The following is a 6,252-nucleotide window of genomic DNA, read 5'->3' on the forward strand; positions in this document are numbered from 1 at the left end:
ACATCTAATCACCATTTTAGTCGTTAGTAGGGTGTGTGTAAAACTACTCGATCCGATTAACCTGATCCGTCGATTCAGACCTAAAAAAATTGGGTAATTTTTTTAAAAAAATTACCCGGTCAGGTAGGGTACCCGACCTGACATTTCCCGGGTCGGGCTCGGGTCACAAAATTAAAGTTTTCCGGGTATCCGGTTACTCTAGTACCCGATTAGTTTATATATATATATATATATATATATGATGGATTATTTATATTATGGATTATTAGATTTTATATTTCGAACTTTTAAATTTTATGTTCGGATGTTGGAGAATGTAATTCGAAGTTTCGAACATTTAAATTTGTGTATATATTTTAAATTAATAATTTGAAATTGAAAAAAAAAATATGGATACCTGGTACCCGCAACATCCGGATCGGTCACCGACCCAGATCCCGAATTTGCACACCCCTAGTTACTGGTGCTCAAACCCGTAACTACTAAAAACAACTATGATTCTTTTAACCATTAAGATAAGTTAATTCGTGTAAATTTAATAAATAAGTTAATTCGTGCAAATTTAATAAATTGAATTTATATATATATATATGTTTCATTTTATAATATACATAAACATAAGAAATATACATATTCACTTTTATAACAATAGAAAAATATAAATTTAAAATTTAAAATAAACTGACGTTCAGGTCAAGTGAATGATCTCGCATCCTGCTGAAAATAAAATCTACACCCAAAAATAAAAAGATTGCTTTTTTCCCCTTTTTTTTCAAGCTTTTTTAATAGCTTTTTTTAGGTTGTGTACTTTGTAATGAAGATAAAAGCATTCATTGTATAAGATATATTAAAAGTGTGCTGTTTGTATTATATAAATATTAAAAACATATTAATTACACGAATCAAATGATCTTGGGAGTAGAAAAATTATTTTAATTTTTTTGAAATCTTGGGTTCCAACACTAAAAATTCTCGAGTGTGGACATTCAATACTAAATGATTGATTAATTAAGAAAAAATGTTTTAGAACACGAACAAATATATATGTTTTAAGAACATATAAAAGAAGAAAACAACAAACTGCTAAAGATTCTAACAAAAGAGGGTGCTAAAGACTAAAAAATAATGACTTGTACAGGTCTAGATCTCAATCTATGGATAAAGATACCTATGAACAAGCCATATGATCTCAAAGTTTTGTCGTCATCAACCTCGTGCTCTCCACCTTGGTTGTCCACTTTTGTCGGGAAAGAAACCACCTTTTACCAGAAAAAAGTAATTCAACCAAAGCAAAAGATTAATATGGATAAAGAGTAAAAGGGACCTCACCTCCATTTCCCTGAAATAAAAGCAGAGTAACATGGTTACTTGATTAGTATATATTGTGTGTATATATATTATATATGAAAGTAAAGTAGTCTGAAACAAAATTGTTTTTCTTTCTTTGGGGTTGTGAAAAGTGTTTTTGATATATTAAAATAGTGTTCAAGTATGCATTTGTTAAATTTTAACTTAATCAAATATAGATAACTAAACAAGATATATGGAAGGACCAACTCTGGGCTAAGTTCCAACTCTTTCTAAAATAATAAATGGACTGAAAATAAGAGGGTAAACTACTCCAGATACCTCTGAGCTTTATCCTCAACTAGTTTATACCACTAAACTTTTAATTTTATCAATTATAACACTGAACTTTAATTTTCGTTTCAATTGTACTACTGAGTCTTTAAATCATTAACGACACTCATCAAAATGATGTTGTTTTAGTGGACAAAAATTAAAATTAAAATGCTCTTCATAAGAAATGAACCCAAAACCTATGAAATCAAGACTCACTTCTAACCACTAAACTAACTTAAATTTTGAAAGTACTTGTATATATCTTAAACTGTAATTAAGATTAATTCTAAAATCCTAAATAATCCAAGGACTAAGCCAAAATTTTCCCATTGTATTTTTCTCGCTTTCTGTACTTCATCTTCTACCTCTAAACCCTAAAATATTAGCGACGGTGCTGTCGTCCCCCTCCACCCCCCCCCATCCCTTTCTCACACACAATTCAACAAGAGTCATCTCTGCAATTACGCCCCAAATTGAGCACACAATTTCATAACATCATAATAACTCCAAGGGAAGAAGTCAAATTCGAGACTCGTGTGCATTGAAGATTTGATATAAAAAAACTTAAAATATAATGTAGTATAAAAAATTAAACCCTCCTATTATCATCCTAGTTTTGACCTGTTTATCACTTTACCCATGATTCATTCTAATTAGCAATATGGTTTTGGAATCCAACTAAGGTTCCAAATGTGATTCCATGGAAATCAGTTAATTAACCAATCAGGGAAAAGGACTTTAACCAGAATGTTCATAATCAAAGTGCAATCAACGATTGAAAAACTCCAAAAACCCTGGAAGCAGAAGGTGAAATTTTAACAATCAGAAAGAGACCTCAGGTTCTAGAGGCAAAAATCCATCGCCGTTGGTAAATCTATCGAACTGAGAAGACTTTCATCCAACCTTTCATTTGTGGCAGCAGTTGCTGAAGAGGCGGTGTTAAGAAGAGGAGTGGTGCGAGTCACATGAGTATCGACTAGGGTAATGATAAAGGGAGGGCAGGGCCGTTGCTAGGATTTTATGATTTGGAGAAGATGAAGTGCAAAAAGAAAAAATATAATGGAAAATTTTTGGCTTAGTCCCTGGATTATTTAAGATTTTAGAATTAATCTTAATTACATTTTACGATATATATTATTCGTGTTAGAAATATTTTAAAGATTTAAGTTGGTTAGTGGTTAGACTTGAGCCTTGGCTTTCAACGGGCATGGAATTGATTAACATGTAAAGCATTTAAAGTTTATTTTTTGTCCATTAAAAAGACGTCATTTTGATATATTTTACGCATTAAAATTACCACATCAAAACGATGTTGTTTAGATGTGGTGTCCACGTTGTCATCTGTTTGCCACGTCACTGTGCCGTTAACGATCTAAACGGCTCAATGATACAATTGTAACAAAAATTAAATTTCAGTGTTATAATTGATAAAATTAAAAGTTTAGTGGCATAAACGAGTCAAATGATAAAGTTTAGTGATATCTGGAGTAGTTTACCCAAAATAAATAACATTATAAAAGGAAAATAAAAAATTAACATATCAAATTATAAAATAATAAAATTATGGAAAATTTGACATCGAAATCACTTTCTAACGATGTACGATTATTCATTTTAATTATCATCTTTGAGATCAATATATTAAAAAATAGACACAAAGACACATAGGGCCCTGTATTTTAAAAAAAAGTGTAATTCTTGTATAATTTTTTTATCTAATGTAGTTCTCCAACTAAAAAAAAATCAATCCGATTATTTGATTAATGTTTTTTTATTATTGACCTGCCTCGTTAATTCCTATTGATGTAACACCTCAAGCAGTCCATCTCCTTCCGTTTAATGTTGATTCAACACTTATTGGCTTCGTATTAATCTGAGTTGAAAATTAATTAATTAATTAAAAAAAAGAAAAAAATTACACAGGCAGCAACATGGGGCTTTCAAATAGCCTAGTCATGGAGCAGTCCACTTTTGCTGTCAACAACTGTTCTCGCCAACCTCAACAACCGATGATGGATGCCACGGCCACATGCAAGTAAATGACAATAATGCAACAACTTAAACAAGCAACCAAAGCTAAAATGAAAAGGAAAACGAGAAGGAGATGCTGGTGATAAGGAGCTCTAGGTTCGCGGCGTTCTTAGTGTCCGTTGGTAAATCTCAACGATGGATATGTTATCTACGACAGTGCGAGCAAGATACTGTGGAGGTAGCTTAATCCAACGACAGACGACAAAGATCGGGGAGATGTTACCTGCAATGATCGAAGAATTCTTTTATAGATTTACGATAATCAGAACAATGTTTGGGGAAACAGACGACATGTTCGACTTTGAGCGACCAAAAAGGTCCAACCTTGCCTCTTTGTTCGCGATGACTACCGACGACGACGTCAGTCATCGATGATTAGTTTTCGATATAAAAACTTTTTTTAATTAATTAACTTCCAACTCAGATTAATATAAACTCAATCAGCGTCCAGTCAACATTAAACAAAGGGAGGCGGACTGCTTGACGTGCCACGTCAATATGAATTAACGGCGTCGTTAGTAAATAACGAAAAACGTTGGTCAAAAACTCATATTAATTTTTATATTTTTTTAGTTAAAGAGTTACATTCAATAAAAATAATACAATTGTCACACTAATTTATTTTTTGTACTATTGTCACACTAATTTATTTTTTAAAGTACAAGACTCAAGTGCTTTTTACCTTAAAAAATGAAAAAAATTAAAGATAAAATATATTATTATTTTTATTATTAAATGATTATATAATTTTAATGTGAGTAATTTAATGATACAACGATGAAAAAATAATTTTAATTAGGTAAGCGAGGAAAAATATTTTTTAATTTAGTAATAAAAATAATTTAATTAATAATTGAATGAGTGTGAATATAAGGGTAAAGTATAGTAATGGTCACTGAACCTATCTAAAGCTTCATTTAGGTCCCCTAACTTTTAAAACTTGCAATACAGTCCCCCAACTTTTAGTCCGTTTGCAATATGGTCCCCCAACAGTTACGTCGGGTACCATATTGCAAACGGACTAAATGTTGAGGGACCATATTGCAAATGGACTAAATGTTGGGGGATTGTATTGCAAGTTTTAAAAGTTGGGGGACCTAAATGAAAGCTTTAGAAAAGTTTAGTGACCATTATTATACTTTACCCTATTTTTAATTCAATATTAAAAGGTTAAATTGTTAAAGTTAAATATTTTATAAGGATAATTTAATAAAATTTATTTTAATATAATTTTATATTTTTCAAACCAAACATTATCATTTTATTTTCTTATAAAATAAATAAAATAAAATAATATAATATTCGTTTAATCTTTAACACATTTATCTTTTTTATCAAGTATTTTTTGAGGAAAAATTATTCTATAGGATGATGCTGCCACGCTCGACGAGCATGGATGAACACCGTTAATGATGAGCACTATTAAATTAATTTATTATTGAAATAACTTTATAAGTTCTAATGAATTCTATTTTTTAAGGAGAATAATATTTTATTTTATTATTGAAATAACTTTATGAATTTTAATGAATTCTATTTTTTGGTATAATTATCGATATTTAGTCTATTGATCGACTAATTCGCATCGAATATTGTAGAGAGGAAGGCAACTCTCTCAACTAAATTTATCACATTCACAAATATTAAGATTTAAACTTTCAGCTTTAGAAAAATTTAGTGACCATTAATATACTTTACCCTTAAATTAGATCTCAAACAATTCAAACTAAATACCTCAAACCCACAGTAAAGAGATGATCTCAAACTTTTAAAGCCCAAATCGATTTAAGTTAAAATCAATTTAACTCGTCCGATTCAAATTAACTTTTATTAGTTTTTTAATTTAAACAACAAACAAATGAAAATAAATCGATGATGAATATCACAAAAATAAGTCATTCTAAAATATAATTACAAATATATATATATATATATATATATATATATATATATATGTGTGTGTGTGTGTGTGTGAATATTAAGTATTAATCATTACAAACAAAAATAAAATAAAACTTAAATTAAAATAAAATTTAGGCTGAAAATTCACACATAAGATTAACATAGAACATTTAGTCTTAAGATCTTAATTTGAACCAAAATTTAATTGACCAAAATATTATTTCTTTTATTGTTGCTAAATTTTAATTTATTTTATATTATAAATTAAAAATAATTATTTAAATATTAATAATAAGTGTGGATCGAATGAATGTTTGATCAAACAATTTTAGTTAACTTGTAGGGTAAAGTGTAGTAATGGTCATTGAACTTTTCTAAAACTTTCATTTAGGTCCCTTAATTATTAAAACTTACAATACAATCCCCCAATATTTAGTCCGTTTACAATATGGTCTCCCAACAGTTACATCGGGGATCATATTGCAAATGGAATAAATGTTGAGGGACCATATTGCAAACAGATTAAATGTTGGGGGGATTTTATTGCAAGTTTTAAAAGTTTGGGGGCCTAAATGAAATATTTATAAAAGTTCAGTGACATTACTATACTTTACCCTGAATATAATTTATTAAGAAAATGATTAGAAAAGAGGTGTACGTGGCTGAATCTGGTTATCTCATCCATTTTAGACAGAA

The sequence above is a fragment of the Hibiscus syriacus genome, unplaced genomic scaffold (assembly GCF_006381635.1).
Source record: "Hibiscus syriacus cultivar Baekdansim isolate YM2019G1 unplaced genomic scaffold, ASM638163v2 tig00110580_pilon, whole genome shotgun sequence".
In the NCBI taxonomy this organism is placed as follows: Eukaryota; Viridiplantae; Streptophyta; class Magnoliopsida; order Malvales; family Malvaceae; genus Hibiscus; species Hibiscus syriacus.